Genomic DNA, 18,472 nt, shown 5'->3' with positions numbered 1-18,472 from the left:
AATAAAGTATGTCATACAGTGCTTAATGGTGACTAACTATCCGAACAGAATGCATGAACTATGTTAATGAATTTCATGGCATGTTGTGATTGTTCAGCTTGATACTGGAATTAATTTTAACCGATAAACAGATTGCTACATTTACCATGCTCATGCAATGGTTGTTGTTCCTACACGAACATAATTATATGCCAGGCTAAAAGCCAGGCCAAATGCCAAAAAACAAATTGGCATCAAATAAATAAGACATCAGCCCAGAATTTTGTTTACTGGTGTGCCTTTCATTCTAATCTATGATTGCCATCCTTTCCAGTTTGTCCTTGACTTGCAGATTCACTGGCTGCAGTGTAATTGTACTGCAGTGACATGAGAGTTTTCCTGTAATTGTACATTTCAAGTTGTAAATCTGTTTCAAATTGAAGATATAATGGGAAACAAATCTTTAAAAATTGAACAGGGTCTACATAACACCTGCATAACTTCTTTTATTATTCAATGCAAATTATATCTCCATTTTTTGATGAGATTAATGATAAATCTAAACACTGACACACATTGCATATATAAGCTCATCGTGTATTGCTTTAACCTGTTGTTTTGGAGTTATCTTTAATGTTCACCATTTAACCATCATATGACTTTATATGCCAAATGCTGCACTCGGTATCTAGATCAGTTTGAAAAGATTTGAAGATTGTCAACAGGTCAAACTAAAATATGAAATATTAAAACTCATTTTAAGGTTGACAGTTACCTAAGGGTAAGGTGGGAACAATATAACTTCCAATCATGTTCAGTCATGTTCAAACATCTAAGGGCAGTTAATGTTTTAAATGGAAGCCATTGAAATTTGTCAGAAGTATCTGTGCTTTCTTTTATGCCTTGGCAAGCTGTAATGTCATCTATTGTAAGCCCTATTGAATGCAGTATTGCATTTACTTGTCCAGCTTGTGATTTCATGTCTAGCTTGAAAATAGTTCTGTATCTTAAGAACCATTTTCTCCAACATGTCCAATCTAGTGTTCTAATTGGCCTATTTATGAAAATAAATCTGCCAGGCAGTATTATTTCTCCTGCCACTTCTTCCCAAAGTGATTATTTATTCTTCTTACTTTGAAGCTTTACAAATTCTGCAATATTTCAATCCTGCTTTACTCTCTTTTCTAGGTAGATATAATTTCTTCAATATAACAATACTATTTTATTATCCTTGTCTTAAACTTGCTTTATTTATGCAGTCTAGCAATCCTATATCTCTGTACCATTCATTCGGGGGTTTTCCCATGTTTTTGCAGTCAAAGTGAAGGTTTCCATCTTATGCAGCCAAATGAAGATTTCCTGTGTTCTGAAGACAAAATGAAGATTTGTTGCTTTTTCACGATTTGATACTATTCACAATCATGTAAAGAACTTTCTCGCATAAAACCTGATATCTGCAACATTAATAAATATTTCCTGCCTGAATCATAAGTGACCCATAATTTAAACTGTGTCTTATAGTTGCCTCAATAGCAATGCTATCTTCTTCTTTAGACTGTCGTCCGTTTATGCTTTACATTGTTTCTTGTGGTCTTCATTCTGGCTTCACAACATTACCGGTACTGTGACCATGGTTTAAATGATTCTATGGCCCTTGAATTCTCTACTAAAACTGTGCTTTGTGGCATCTGCTTCCATGGTAGCAGCACTTGTTGTGAGCTGTAAATACTATTCTTTAACTTCTAGCTTCCTTTTCTTCTATTGCACTGTCAAGTTAAAGTTTTCTCTCTGCTCAACAGTAATTTTTAATTTTACTAATAGAAGTATGATGACTGTTCACTTCCTAGCTGAATCTCTAACTAGGATTACTCCCACAGTTTCTTGCTTCCCACTGGAACCTCTAACTACCAGATATTTGAATTTCTCACTCACACTTGCTTCTGTGTTTCTCTTCCCAGGTCTGAAACTTTACTATTAAGTGTTAATTCTCCCTTGTTGATCTTTCCATGCATATGACTGTAGGCTGTTTGACCTTAGCTTTTAAAGCCACAAAGTCTCAATGATATGCCTGAGTCCACTGGAATTCATACCATCCTTTACCTCATGGTATTAAGCAGCAATGCCAATGCTGCCACCATGTTGTGTGTGTTGTGATGCTAACTACTACCAACTTGTGGTTAGTGTAGTTTGCTGCCACTATCTCCTTTCCTACAGGATTTACAATGACTGAGAAAAATTACAAGTGAGTCTTGATGAGCAAAGGCCTATGTCTTAAACAAGATATATTTCAATGTATGTTAGCAAGTTACATTATTATCGCATTGTACAAAAACTAAATGATACATCTGTCTTCTTTGAGATCCTAATCTGATGCTTACCAAACATTTTTTCACTGTGTTTAAAAATGTGTTGCTGGAAAAACGCAGCAGGTCAGGCAGCATCAAAGGAGAAGGAGAATCGACGTTTCGGGCATAAGCCCTTCTTCAGGAATGAGGAGGGTGTGCCAAGCAGGCTTGGCACACCCTCCTCATTCCTGAAGAAGGGCTTATGCCTGAAACGTCGATTCTCCTTCTCCTTTGATGCTGCCTGACCTGCTGCGTTTTTCCAGCAACACATTTTTAAGCTCTGATCCCAGCATCTGCAGTCCTCACTTTCTCCTAGTTGATTTTTTCACTGTGACCCATTTCAAGGCTTGAAAATTGCTGGGTGCCCTTGGTGAGAACAGGAAAAGTACAATGGGGAGAAAGGTGGAGACCTATATGAGCAAGAGGAGGAAGGGGTTGGCCATTGAGGCCTTGGAGTTCACAACCCCAAACATTCCGCTTGCAACCGCTTAGGAAATATTATGAAATTGTCTCAAGAATGGAAGGCAAATATTTTTATTGAAACTATACCAAGGCAGGGGAGATGTTATGGTCTCAGGATCTGTGATGACAACTGCCCCTTTTCCTTGCCCTTAATAACATGTATTCGATTAGGATCATTGAGATCATGACACTCTCTTGAACTATGTCAAAGATTTATCTGGTGCCATATATAGCCCATTATCAATGCAGCATTTAGGAAGAAGCTTTATCCTTAGAAAAAATGATAAACTAACTATCAAAAGCAGATGGGCAAGGTAACAACATTAATCCTGATATCATGAGTAGCTGTCCTATGACTATTGACCTAAAGGATCCAGACAAGTGATTGATGCAGATTAAACTGCCAGCTGCTTGAAATAGAGAACATCAAAGGATCATGGTTAGATAAGATGATTGGGGTGAAAACAACTGAGTCTACGTCTGGAACCTGTTTCACCCAGAGGTGATGGGTTTTGAGGTGGGAAGGCAACATAGTTAACTGGGATGGTTGCATATCTGAACCCTGTTGTCTTTAGACCTCTCCACCTTAGCTGAAGCCGTTAAATAGAGAATTTAGGACCAGTTAAAGACCTTAACTTACTGTTTATGGGCCTAACTCGGGTGCTTGCAGGCCTGTCACTATTTAGTGTGCCCAAACGATAAACCTGTTATGATGAAAATTGCTGTATGGATACAGTAATTTCAGTTTTAGGTTTGGATTGTAAATAATGGCATATGGATGTTGATTACACTTCTGAGGTTTTTTTGACAATAAACCTATGATGGACTGTTTTTCTAGAATAATGAACTAATCCAGAATGTGACAGTGTTAATGGAAAATAATTTATACTCTGGTGGTTTATAACAATTTTAGTAAACATTGAAGGATATTCACTTATTTTCAGTTTAGTTGCTTGATGCTTTAGAAAATCCACAGATTGAAGTTTTCTAGGGCAGTTCAGAAGAGGCCTGATTATGTTCAGAAGCAGGTATAGTCTTCATTTGAGGAAGAAATGCTTTCAGAGCAGAAGTAAGTGACCTCAATAGAAAAGTTTTGCTAATGCAACTTCCAGACCATGAGTGTTTGTTTAGAAGTCTGCAGGCATGTGAAAGCTGAGAAAGTCTAAGCTTGTGAGTATTCATGTAAGAAGATTCCATAGATGACAGGACAGAAACTGGGGGCAATCAATTATGTCACTTTTAAAGTTATAAAGGCATAATTTCTCTGAATTAGAATTGCTGCAAAATGATGTATGGAAAACAGATTGAAGGCTTATTTAGTTGGGTGTTTTAAGATTTTTCGAACGGTGGTCTATACCTTTTTTTTGCTTTCTTCTTGTTTGAATGAGGATCTCCTTAAAACTGAATTGGTTTTTTTCTGTAGTATGAGATCCCATGTAAAACATTAACTATCTTTCCCAAATTCTAGTAAATAAAGACAAAAGGAAAGTACAAAAGAAAGGTCATAAGAATCATTAGGGTCATCAAAGTCATGATACTCTCTTGAACTAGGTCACACCCATCTGCTACGACGCAGGCCTGAAAGTCCTCCATTTCTTCCTCTCATGCTGTCCCATACAGTATCCTTTCACCGACACCCTCAGCCGCCTGGCTGAACTGGTCCTCATCCTTAACAACCTGTCCTTCCAATCCTCCCACTTCATCCAAACCATGGGCACCTTCATGGGACCCAGATATGCCTGCCTGTTTGTCGGGTACGTGGAACAGTTCATCTTCCGCAGTTACACCGGCACCACACCCCACCTGTTCCTCCACTACACCGATTACTATATCAGCGCTACCTCGTGCTCCCACAAGGAGGTTAAACAGTTAATCAACTTCACTAACACCTTTCACCCCAACCTCAAATTCACCTGGACCATCTCAGACCTCCTCTTCCTGGACTTCTCCATCTCCATCTCTGGTGACCGACTAACTATGGACATGTACTACAAGCCCACCAACTCCCACAGCTACCTAGACTACACCTGCCCCCCGCCCTACATCCTGTAAAAATGCCATCCCCATTCCCAATTCCTCCACCTCCACTGCATCTGTTCCCAGGATGACCAACTGCACCTTAGAAAATCCCAGATGGCGTCCTTCTTCCACGATCACAATTTCCCTTCCCACGTGGAGGACGATGTTCTACAGTGCATCTCTTTCGCTTCCCATACCACTGCCCTTGAACCCCACCACTCCCAATGCAACAAGGACAAAACACCTCTGGTCCTCACCTTCCATCCCACCAACCTCCGTATACATCGCATCATCCTCAGCCACTTCCAGCACCTACAAATTGAGCCTACCACCAGAGACATATTTCCCTCCCTACCCTTATCAGCATTCTGGAGAGACCATTCCCTTTGCGACGACCTTGTCAGGTCCACGCCCCTCACCAGCCCACACCCCACTCACAGCACCTTCCTCTGCCACCACAAGAAGTGCAAAATCTGCACCTACACCTCCCCCCTCACCTCCGTCCAAAGCCCCAAAGGATCCTTCCGCAACTGACAGAAATTTACCTGTATCTCCACCAATGTCATCTACTGTATCTCTTGCACCTGATGTGGTCTCCTCTACATCAGAGAGACTGGACGCTTACTTGCGGATCGTTTCAGAGAACATCTCTGGGACATCCACCAACCAACACCACTACCCCATGGCTGAACACTTCAACTCCCCCTCCCACTCCATCAAGGACATGCAGGTCCTGGGCCTCCTCCACTGCCAAACCCTTACCACCCAAAGCCTGGAGGAAGAACGCCTCATATTCCACCTTGGGACCCTGCAAACACATGGGATCAATTTGGATTTCACCAGTTTCCTAATTTCCCCTCCCCCAACATTATCCCAGTCCCAAGCCTCCAAGTTGGCACTGCCCTCTTGACCTGTCCATCACCTTTCCCATCTATCTGCTCCACCCTCTTCTCCAACCTATCACCTTCTCCCCACCTTCATCTACCTATCATATTCTCAGCTACCTTTCCTCCTAACCCCCTCCTATTTATCTCTCAGCCCCCCAGCCCACAAGCCTCATTCCTGATGAAGGGCTTATGCCCGAAACATCGATTCTCCTGCTCCTCGGATGCTGCCTGACCTGCTGCGCTTTTCCAGCACCACACTCTCAACCCAGATCTGCAGCATCTGCGGTCCTCACTTTCTCCAAAGACTTATCTGGTGTCATATGTACCCCATTATCAATGCCGTGTTTGGGAAGAAGCTTTATCCTGAGAAAGAATGATAAGCTAACTATCAAAAGCAGATGGGCAAGGTAACAACATTAATCCTGACATCATGAGTAGCTGCCCTATGATCATTGACCTAAAGGATCCAGACAAGTAATTGATACAGATTAAACTGCCAGCTGCTCAAAATAGAGAACATCAAAGGATCATGGTTAGAGGATAGTCCTAATCAGGTGTTCCTCAAAAGTGACAGTACTCTTTAGGGAGCTATCTTCTCAAGATGGAGGATAAAACAGAAAAAAGGGTGAAGACCCAGGGAAGAGTTCCTGACCACTTTGGCAAAAGAGCAGAATATTGCTTTCACAACTTTAACAAGACTGACACATTCCATGCCAACATCTTGTTTGTCCTCTAATAACAGAGAAGCAGCCTCGATTGCAATGTAATAAACTTCCATTCTGGTGTTACAAAAACCTGTATGATTATGTTTCAGTGAATGACCACCACGTTAACTAAAAGTAAATAAATATATGATATAGCAAGCCCGTGTTTATTCCTTGATCTGAATGGTTCAACACCCCAACAACATTTGGGATCATAACATTGAGCAGGCAGATTGTCAGCAGTGAGGGATGCGGACAGAGGGACTGAGTGCTTTTGAGGGACTACACATAGGGCAGGGAGTTATCTGCTAACAACTCTTTGCTTCTGACACCCTTATCACTCTCTGTGCAACCACCCAACACAGAAACTCCTCCCCCACAATTCACTCGCCTTCCATCTTAGTTGTCCCAATTCTGACCATCCAACCAGCAGCAGCTAGAGCTCTGGTGCTGAGCACAAGAGTTGTCAGTCTGTGATTGGCCAGCAGCTGTGACTGGCTGGGACCTCCGACCCCACTGTCTTAATTGCAGACTAAGGCCAGCTGGTGACAATGCCACTGCATTGGATTCAGCAGGCTATGCCTTAGGGAGTCAATGTGAGTTTCTTGCTAGGCTCTCCAGCTAATTGGTCTTCCTCAACAAGACTACAACCAAGAAGCTACAAAATCAGTGATCAGACTAATGGCAGATGAAACTTTGTGTTTAAGCGCAAGGTATGTTATGAGGAAAAAATAAATACATAGATTCGATGAAGAATGAATTTGAAAAAGAAATTAAAGTAACAAACAAAGAAAATGTTTAACTATTAGTTAAAACAGTAAAGGGCAATGTTGAAGTCATGTTCCAACTACAGTTTATTGTGGTGATCACGAATTCACATTGAAGACATATACTGAAGATTACATAAAGAAGAGTCATGACTTGTGAGTGTGATTTACAAAGTCAAAGAATAAAATTATAAGGAAGATAAGACATATATGAATGTGAAGTTAGGCTATTTTAGTTTTGGGAAAAACACCTTTAGAAGCCTGAAAATAAATGATAACAAGGGGATTTTAATTTCCAAACATAGACTGGGACTACCATAGTTTTAAGGGTTTAGATGGAAAGGAATTTGTCAAGTGTGTGCAAGAAAGTGTTCTGATTCAGTATGTGGATATACCTACTAGAGAAGGTGCAAAACTTGACCTACTCTTGGGAAATAAGGTGGAGCAGATGAGTAAGGTATCAGTGGGGGAGCACTTTGGGGCCAGTGACCATAATTCTATTAGTTTTAAAATAGTGATGGAAAAGGATAGACCAGATCTAAAAGTTGAAGTTCTAAATTGGAGAAAGGCCAATTTTGACGGTATTAGGCAAGAACTTTCAAAAGCTGATTGGGCACAGATGTTTGCTGGAAAAGGGATGGCTAGAAAATGGAAAGCCTTCAGAAATGAGATAACGAGAGTCCAGAGAAAGTATATTCCTGTTAGGGTGAAAGGAAAGGCTGGTAGGTGTAGAGAATGCTGGATGACTAAAGAAATTGAAGGTTTGGGGGGTTAAGAGAAAGAAGGAAGCATATGTTAAGTATAGACAGGATAGATCGCGTGAATCCTTAGCATATAAAGCCAGTAGAGTATACTTAAGAGGGAAATCAGGAGGGCAAAAGGGGACATGAAATAGTTTTGGCAAATAGAGTTAAGGAGAATCCAAAGGGTTTTTACAAATACATTAGGGACAAAAGGGTAACTAGGGAGAGAATAGGGCCCCTCAAAGATCAGCAAGACGGCCTTTGTGTGGAGTCACAGGAGATCGGGAGATACTAAATGAGTATTTTGCATCAGTATTTACTGTGGAAAAGGATATGGAAGATATAGAATGTAGAGAAATAGATGTGACATCTTGAAAAATGTCCATATTATGGAGGAGGAAGCGCTGGATATCTTGAACCGCATAAAAGTGGATAAATCCCCAGAACCTAATCAGGTGTACCATAGAATTCTGTGGGAAGCTAGGGAAGTGATTGCTGGACCTCTTGCTGAGATAGTTATATTATCAATTGTCACAGGTGAGGTGCCTGAAGACTGGAGTTTGGCTAACGTGGTGTCACTATTTAAGAAAGGTGGTAAGGACAAGCCAGGGAACTATAGACCAGTGAGCCTGACATCAGTGGTTGCAAGTTGTAGGAGGGAATCCTGACAGACAGGATGTGCATGTATTTGGAAAGGCAAGGACTGATTAGGGATAGTCAAAATGGCTTTGTGTGTGGGAAATCATGTCTCACAAACTTGATTGAGCTTTTTGAGGAAGTAACAAAGAGGACTGATGAGGGCAGAGCGGTACACATGATCTATATGGACTTCAGTAAGGAATTCAACAAGGTTCCCCATTGGAGACTGGTTAGCAAGGTTAGATCTCACTGAATACAGGGAGGACTAGCCATTTGGATAAAGAACTGGCTCAAAGGTAGAAGATAGAGGGTGGTGGTGGAGAATTGTTTTTCAGACGGGAGGCCTATGACCAGTGGAGTGCCACAAGGATTGGTGCTGGGTCCACTACTTTTCGTCATTTATATAAATGATTTGGATATGAACATAAGAGGTACAGTTAGTAAGTTTGCTGATGACACCAAAGTTGGGGGTGTAGTGGACAGCGAAGAAGGTTACTTCAGGTTACAACGAGATATTCATCAGATGGGTTAATGGGCTGAGAAGTGGCAGATGGAGTTCAATTTAGATAAATGCATTTTGGGAAAGCAAACCTTAGCAGGACTTATACACTTAATGATAAGGTCCTAGGGAATGTTGATGAACAAAGAGACCTTGGAGTGCAGGTTCATAGCTCCTTGAAAGTGGAGTCGCAGGTAGATAGGATAGTGAAGGCGGCATTTGGTACGCTTTCCTTTATTGGTCAGAGTATTGAGTACAGGAGTTGGGAGGTCATGTTACGACTGTTGGAATATTGCGTGCAATTCTGGTCTCCCTGCTATAAGAAGGATAGTGTGCAACTTGAAAGGGTTCAGAAAAGATTTACAAGGATGTTGCCAGGGTTGGAGGATTTGAGCTATAGGGAGAGGTTGAATAGGGGACTGTTGCCCCTGGAATGTTAGAGGCTGAGGGGTGACCTTATATAGGTTCAAAGATCATGAGGGGCATGGATAGGGTAAATCGACAAAGTCTTTTCCCAGAACTAGAGGGCATAGGTTTAGGGTGAGAGGGGAAAGATAAACAAGAGACCTATGGGGCAACCTTTTCACACAGAGGGTAGTACATGTATGGGATTAGCTGCCAGAGGACATGGTGAAAGCTGGTACAATTGCAACATTTAAAAGGCATCTGGATGGGTATATGAATAGGAAGGGTTTGGATGGATATGCGCTGAATGCTAGCAGGTGGGACTAAATTGGTTTGGGATATCTGGTCAGCATGGACGAGTTGGACCAAAGGGTCTGTTTCCGTGTTGTACCTCTCTATGACTCTATTCTGCTAAAATGCTAAGATATTTCATATGATTGTTGTTAAGAGTTTGTTTTGTAATATTTATAGCTGAATTTCAAGTTATTAGGCGTTAGTGACCTGTAAGGAGGCAATTGAAAAGGGAACTTTACGGAAAGTAAACCAAAAAAGAACAACAAAGAACTACAATGAACTATAAGTACGACAGACGTGGCAGTCATGGGCTGAGCTTTCTGATATAGACATCAATTCTAATTAACTGGCTATCTAAAAGTCAATTATCAAAGTTGGAAATTAGAATAGAAATAGAACAGGAAAAAAGTTGGAAGCATTCAGAAGATCTTCTGATGTTTTGGTCCCAAAAAATTGATTTTATGTTCTCTCCACAATGCTGATTCATTTGTCCTGTATTTCCAGTGTTTGTTTTTCACTTTTGTCTATTGACTCTGGCCAGTACTTTATGCTGTCACTTAATTCATCTATTTTACTGTTCCCAGGTGCATAGAACAACACCTGTTATTGACTGAGCTGACCAGACCACATTATCTTTAATATGCCACTCTGCACTGGATTGACTGAATTCAGCATTTCTCTTCCATCTTTTGAAAAAAATCACTGATGCAATGTGTTCATCACTGTCAAGACCAACATTTATTGTCCATCCATATTGTCTTTGTGTAGATGATAATGATCTGACTTCTTGAACTGCTGCAGACTGTGTGGTCAAGGTATAACTACAATGCTGTTAAGAAGGGAGCTCTAGAATTCCAACAGTGACAATGTGGAAACAGTTATAAATGTCCAAGTTGAGATGCTGTGTGAAATGGAGCTGGTTGTTCTGATGCCCTTGTTGCTCTTATTTCTCTGCATCGTAGCGGTTTCAGGTTTGTAAGATGCTGTCACACCTTGTAGATGGCAAACAATGCAACCATTATGCTCTGGTGGTGAAGGGAGTGTACATGTGAGGTGGGGAATGGGATGCTCATTTATCCTATGCTTTATCCTGAACATTATTGAACTTCTTAAGAGTTATTGGAACCACACACATCTTGGTTAGTAGAGGACATTCTATCACACTCCTGACTTGGGCCTTGAGAACTCAAGAGGTGAGTCATGTCCTGTAGAAGTCACACATTTGACCTTCTGTTGTAGCCACAACATCTATTTAACTGGTTAGGTTTCTGAGCAAGTGATTCAGCGATAATGATGCCTCTGAACATCAAGGAGAGGTTGTTAGACCCTCTCTTGTCTGAGATGGCTTTTGGCACTCGCATAGCATGAATATTACATGTCACTGAGCAGCCCAAGCCTTAATGCATACAGACAAGGACTGTTTCAATATCTGAAGAATTTTGTATGGAACTAATAACTGTGAAATTACTGAATATTCTACTTCTCACCACATGATAGGAGCAAGGTCATTGATGAAGCAGCTAGTGATGATTGGGCCTCAAACCAAAAGTGGGCATTGGTGAGCTAGTTATTGGTCCAAAGCCATAAATTGGAGTTCCCTAATTGCTGTACTATCAGCTAATGGTAAAAGTTTTTATTTGTCTATATACTTATTTGAAACTGTCAGAATCTGCTACATCCATGGTAAATCTTTCCATAATCTCCAAGGAGAACAATAAGTAAATTTAACATCCAAAGCACACTACTGACAAAAGTAAGCTGAAATAACATTTGCATAAAACTTAAATAGCTAATATTATGTAGACTTCAATGTGCCTCAAACTGAAGCTTATCCTAAAGAAGTTACAACTCTCACATCTTGAAATCATAAAGTAACATTCAATACTTGAATTTTCTTGCAAATATTTTCTAGGCTTTGACAAATTCCTAACTGGTTCCAATTTGTATGCATTCTACCAGGAAGTGTAATTGAGAAGCAGTTTTAATTACAGAAATTCTTACAGCTCTATTTTAAGACCGCTCAATCTGGTAAACTGCAATTTTTCACTTCTGGACATAAACTGGCAAATGTACTTCAACTTTAACTGGTCCTCTCATTGTTTTAAAGAACTGTATCATATTTCATCCAAGTTTTTCGCTCCAGTGTAAAAAGTGGAGTTAAGTCACTTGAGCTATTCCTCATATCCCAGTCCTTCAAATATCTGGGTTCAGCTTGGTTAGTCTATAAATATCACAAACTGTCTCGCTATTATGACTATACACAATTATGGTTACAGCAAACAAACCATATGAACAGCTGCAGTTGCAGCCAGCAAGTTCTACTGTTAACCAGCCTACAGTGGTTTTAAGTTAAATCTGTCACAAATATTTTAGTTGAGTCCCCTCATCATTTTAAACTTCCCATTCTACACGCCCTATAAAATCAGAAATATGATTCGCTGTTTTCAGGTTCTGAAGAAAACTCATATATCGCGTTGCACAATGCCTCAAATAAAACTAACATTATCCCCTTTCTGGCAGCAGAAACTCCAATCTGTAGTTAAAGGGCACCTTTGGGATGATCTAATGTCCAATGGTAGAATTATAAATCACTGTGAATAATGTAAATTGCAGATGACTGCTGTCAGAGATCCTTTCATATCTCTTTATGAACATGTGGGTTGAGATTGAATCATAGATGTTAATGGATGGTGATACATCATGAATCACCCAAGCACCATCAAAATTAGCAACATATCCCGTCTTTTTAGTTCGCAAGATGTATCTGAAGTAAAATGGTATTATTTCAATGGACAAGATTTTTTTTTAAACTTAAAAATTCATTAATAAAGAACTGAAATGACCAACAGGATGAAAGCTTCCCATGTCAGCTGTTTGGGCAAGTACCCTCTGAAATCTGTTCGGCTGTTTAAATTCAGCTCCTATGTGATCCAACAAAGAAAATCTATCTATATTTCAGGACTAACTTTCAGCATTCAGATAAAGGCTTTAAAATGATTCATGCATGAATCAGAATGTATAATATTGGTGCAATGGTTGAAGTTCTTTCAATATTGAGGCTGAGGGAGCTTTCTGCTGCTCAAAACATACCCGAATGGGAGAGCTCAATACTGGAGCTGACTGCTTGAAATGCTCTATCATCCACCATTACATACTCTCCATCTGACTGATAACCAAAAACTAAAATGTCTATACATTTTAAGTGAGCTGTTGATGAGGCATTTTGATGAATAAATAACCGTCTATTCATTTTACAATTCAAAATGCACCCTATGGATAATAGATAGAATTCCACAATGCCTCAGTTTAGTTGAGAAAACAACAATTGCATTTATACATCACCTATAATGTCGACTTTGAAATGTTAACAAGTTTTTTTCTTGAAAGATGTGGAGCTTTTCCAACATTTTCAGCTTTTATTTTCCCTGAAGGTGCTTCACAGGATCATATAGAAACAGTTGGTACCAAGCTACAGGAGATATTTGGGCAAATAGCCAAAAACGTAGTTAAAGAAATAACTTTTAAGGACATCTTAAAGGAGGAAAGTGAGGTGGAGAGGAGGGAAGGTGAGGCCTAGAGAGGAATTTCTAGGCATTTGAAGACACAGCCATCAATGATGGAGTGATTCAATTCAGGGATGTTCAAGAGGTTATATTTAGATGAGTGCAGGTAACCCAGAGAATTATAGGATTGGAGGAGATCACAGAGATATGGAAGAATGAGGAGATGAATGGATCTAAAAACAAGAATGAGAATTTTGAATTCAAAATGTTACTTAACCAGAAGCCAGAGTACGAACTGATGGATGAATGGAATGTGGCAGGAATAAAGATATGGACAGCAAAGTCTTTAATGAGTTTAAATCCATAGAGGATTAAATGTGGATGGCAGTCAAGATTCTCAAAATAATGGATACAGCAGCAGGTGAACTGAAATAGTTAAAGATGAACGATAGGCGGTTAGTTGTTTCATTTTCTGCACAATTACTTTCTGAGGAATCACTAACTTACGTTCCACTTTTCAGTGGGACTTGAGAGTGGCATTGGTGATTTTTCAAGACTGAATAATTTAACCAACTTGATTGTAGAACTGAGTTGGATGCAACAGAGACACCTCAAAGTATATATCATGAGCTTATTTATCAAAAATTGAATCTACATTCAAGTTACATTCTGTTGACAGTCCTTACTAATTAAGTGCTGCAATTGCACAACATTTTCATGTAATCAATCATTCAACCCAAGAAAGCAGAGAGATAATAAATGGAGTATTTGGTGAAACTTACCAATGTGAAGGGTCCTGACCAAAACGTCGACTCTCTGCTCTTCTGATGCTGCTTGACCTTCTGTGCTTTTTCCAGCTCCACATTTTATCGACTCTGACTTTCTACCATTTGCAGGCTTCACTATCTCCAGGATCCTCAATATGCAAGGATAGGATCTGATCCAAGAAATAATACCTTCAAAAAATAAAATGCTTCTAATTCTGGCAGAAACTTTTTACTGTACCTATAACCAGTTTTTGAAATTTGCCGTATATGCTTCCTAATCAACAGCAGCATAAGACTTAATGATCTTGTGAAAAATTACATGCAACATACAGGCAATTTTCCTGGATTAATACTCAAGAATTGATTAATGAAGTTAAGGATCCTTCATATTGTACAGCAGAAAACAAAGTGGATTTCTCTCCAGGTGGGACAGTCTCAAACAAGAGAGCATAGAGTGAGAGAAGATAGTTCAAAACTGAGATGAGGAGAAATTACTTCTCTCAGAGGGTTGTGAATCTGTGGAACTCACTGCCCCAGACTGCATTCGAGGCAGAATCAATCCCTAGATTCAGGAAAGAAGTGGATATGTTTCTGATGAAAAGCAGGAAAAAGGGTTATGGGGAACAGGCAGGAAAGTGATGTTGAGAGCAGGATAAGATCAGCCATTATCATATTAAATGGTGGAGCATGCTTGAAGGGCTGAATTGCCTACTCCCACTCCTAATTCCCTTGTGCCTGTGTATGTACTACGTCCCAACCTAACTTTTCAATATTTGCTCCCAGAAGCAAACACAGGAAAATTATATTTCTGTTGTCAGAAATATTGCGATTGCGTAGGCCTCATTGCTCAAATCATAACATTTTCAGAAGACAACAGCTTGAATGTATTACAGTACTTCCAAGAAGAAAGGAAAATAATGATTAATGGCAGGTCTTGCCAAGCATAAAGTTGCTGAACAAGTCACTTTCAGGCCCTGAGCCAACATTTCCAGATGCTGAATTAACTTTCAACCAGAGACTCTGTTTATTTCTGTAGAAGATGTAAGTTTCAATGTACACACCTGTTTCAAGTACTGTGGCATGAGAAATGATCTCACTGTTAATACAACTTCTACAAGTTTTAGACAAGAAACATCTATCACTTGGTACAAACATTTTACAAAATATTAAGGCTATAATGTAGCTAAGTAGTCCTCATACATGAAAAAGTGTGAATGTATTTTATGCATTTATTGAATACATAAATTCTGCACTATACATGGTAATTTATTTTAATCACAACGGGCATCACTTTGCTTTCGAGACTATCAACCTTTTACATATCTTGAAGGTCACCACTTCACATCAAGTATGGAGCAAGGCTGGGGGAGGCCAAATTAAACCATGACAGCTGGTATAGGTGCTCTTGGTATCAATCTGCATCATACTCTAACCATCTGAGCAATCTGACCCATAGTACATGATATTCATGCTAATAGTAAGGAGTTTCCTTTTTGTTGTAGGATACTATGAAAAAAAATCAAATCAGACATCAATATTGAACCAGACTTGCTAAATCAGTTTGAAAAAGATTTCACCACATCTTGTATTAACTCACTGGTAAGATATACAGTTCTTGTGGAGCTTAGTGCAGTTGACTTGCAATGATAAATGCAGTAATTTAATAATTTCACGGATCAGAATTCAGGACGAATGGTAAAATATATGTTTTTAAAACATGAAAGGCAAGCTATTCATAGAGCTGCCATATAGCAATACCTTTCATTTGACCATATAAAAAACAAAGGAATACCACTATGACATATAACAATAAATTGCATTAACTTCTATCCGGTTTACTAAGGTTTTTCCTGGTCTGGCCTCTGTGTAACCTCAGGCCAACAGTAATGTGATTGATTCTTAACTGACCTCTGTGCAATAAATTCTTGTCGCACCAGACACGTCCTCGTCTCATGAATGAATGAGAAAAAACATTTTTGAAATAGAACAACATTCATAGAGGCATATGTCAATGGTAGACAAAATGAAGAGTTCATAGAATGACTTCTAATTTCTATAGCTGCACATTCTAGAATCCAATGGTTAGCAGAGCTGCCTCACAGTGCCAGGGATCCGTGTTCGATTCCGGCCTTGGCCAACTGTCTGTGTGGCGTTTGCACATTCTCCCCTTGTATGCATGGGTTTCCTCCAGATGCTCCAGTTTCCTCCCACAATCCAAAGATGTGCCGGTTAGGTGAATTGGCCAAACTGAATTGCCCATAGTGTTCAGGGATGTGTTAGTTAGGTGCATTAGTCAGGGGTAAATGTAGAGGTAAAGGGTAGTGGAATGGGTCTGGATGAGTTACTCTTCGGAGAGTTGGTGTGGACTTGTTGGGCCGGAGGGCCTGTTCCACACTGTAGGGATTCTAACCAGAGAACAGATTATACCGAATTGTTTTATGTAATGTGACAGGATTAATTAATAATCTCAGTGGAAATGTTCCTCTAGGTAGCAACAGCCACAATATGATTGAATGTTACACCTGATCTGTAAGGAAGGTAAGTGGGTCTAATACTAATAAGGGCAACTATTTAGTGTGGAAGCTGAGCTACCTGAAGTGGACTCAGATACAAGGCGAGGGGACAGATCAATAGAGAAACAGGAGCAGACAGTAAAGGGGTGATTTCAGATTACTCAGTTTAAGAACGTTCCTGCTATAAAAATAGTTTCTAAGCAGAGGACTCACTATCTGATTAACTGAAGATGATAAATGAAGCATCAAATTCAATGAAAAAACATATAAATGAATGCCACATTATTCGACAGAATATAAAGAACAGAACAGAATGACTAATAAAAAAGGAGAAATAACCTTGGGAATGTAGATTATTTAGAGCATTTATTTATTGTTTAGAGTATTCAGAATCCCAAAGTACAAAGTTGCTAGGGGTTTTAGTTCATGAGCCAGGAAACAACAGTATGCTGCTACAGCAAGTCAATAACAAGGCTAATAGGATGCTATCATTTATTGTGACAGAACTTCAATATAAAAGTAAAGATTTATACAGTTATGCTTCAGCTATACAGAGCATTAGAGAGATCACATCTTGAATGCTCTGTGCAGTCTTGGTCTGCTTATTTAAGGCAAGATGTAAATGTGTTTACTGGGCTGATGCCCTAGAATGAGTGAGGAGAGGTTGGACAGACTGGGATTGTTTCTGATGGATTTTAGAAGATTCAGGGATTACTTGATTAATGTACAAGATCCTGAACAGTTTTGACACTGTGGACATAGAACAAATATCTCCTCTTGTGGGTGAATCTACATCCAGGGAATACTGTTTACTAATTACAGCTCACTTTTTCATGACAGAGATGAGGCAAATTTGTTTATCTCACTGGGTTATACAACTTTGGAACTTGGCGCCTCAAAAGGCGGTGGAAGAAGGGTCGTTTAATATTTTTAAGCTGGAGATAGATAGAATCTTGGTAAGGCAAGAGAATGAAAAGTTATTTGGGGTAGATGTGGAATTTGAAGCACAAACAAATCAACTGTATTTGTTGAGTGGTGTGGCAGGATCGAGGGCCCAAATGCCCTATTTATGCTCCTAATTCATAGGTTGATATGTTCATGTAAATTAATAAAGAGTCCTGTTGAAAGATTCTGACCTGAAATGTCAACTCCCCTTCTCCACTGATGCTGCCTGATTTGCTGTGCTTTTTCCAGCTCCACTCTATCTACTTTGACTCTCCAGCATCTGCAGTTCTCACCATCTCCATGTTCTAGAAATAAAAGCTGGATACTGAAGCAAAAATACAAATATAGAGGAATTTAAGTTGCAAGGTTAGGTTGGAGAAGCTGAGATTTCTCCCCTTAGTAACTGAAGGGAGAGATAATAGAGGTATATAACATTATAACAGATTTGGATAAGATCCACGGAGAAAAGATGTTCCCACTAGTGTTATAAAGAGTTGCAAATCTGGTCTCCTTCCTATCGGAAGGATGTTGTGGAACTTGAGAGGGTTCAGGAAAAATTTACAAGATGTTGCCAGGGTTGGAAGGTTTGAGCTACAGGGAGAGGTTGAGTTAGTTGGGGCTGTTTTCCCTGGAGAGTTGGAGGCTGAGGAGTGACCTTATAGAGGTTTATAAAATCATGAGGGGCATGGATAACATAAATAGAGAAAGTATTTTCCCTGGGGTGGGGAGAGTCCAGAATTAGAGGGCATAGATTTAGGGTGAGAGGGGAAGGATATAAAAGGGACCTAAGGGGCACCTTATTCACAGAGAGGGTAGTACATGTATGGAATAAGCTGCCAGAGGAAATGGTGGAGGCTGGTACAATTGCAACATTTAAAAGGCATTTGGATGGGTATATGAATAGGAAGGGTTTGGAGGAATATGGGCTGGGTGTTGGCAGGTGGGACTAGATCGGGTTGGGATATCTGGTCGGCATAGATGGGTTGGACCGAAGGGTCTGT

General features: G+C 39.8%; 1 long non-coding RNA gene across 1 annotated transcript in view; it reads right to left on the bottom strand.

Annotated features, from left to right (window-relative positions):
- Nucleotides 1-14,248, bottom strand: part of LOC148149399 (uncharacterized) — a 123,385-nt gene extending 109,137 nt beyond the window's left edge. The window contains exon 1 of the long non-coding RNA XR_015757903.1: nt 14,029-14,248. This is a non-coding gene — a long non-coding RNA (uncharacterized LOC148149399). The remainder of the gene's footprint in view (nt 1-14,028) is intronic.
- Nucleotides 14,249-18,472: the final 4,224 nt, after the last annotated feature.

The sequence above is a fragment of the Chiloscyllium plagiosum genome, unplaced genomic scaffold (genome assembly GCF_037043375.1).
Source record: "Chiloscyllium plagiosum isolate Xiang-an unplaced genomic scaffold, Cpla_swu_hap1 HiC_scaffold_8, whole genome shotgun sequence".
Classification (NCBI taxonomy): Eukaryota; Metazoa; Chordata; class Chondrichthyes; order Orectolobiformes; family Hemiscylliidae; genus Chiloscyllium; species Chiloscyllium plagiosum.
This window is presented reverse-complemented; position numbering and strand designations above follow the sequence as displayed.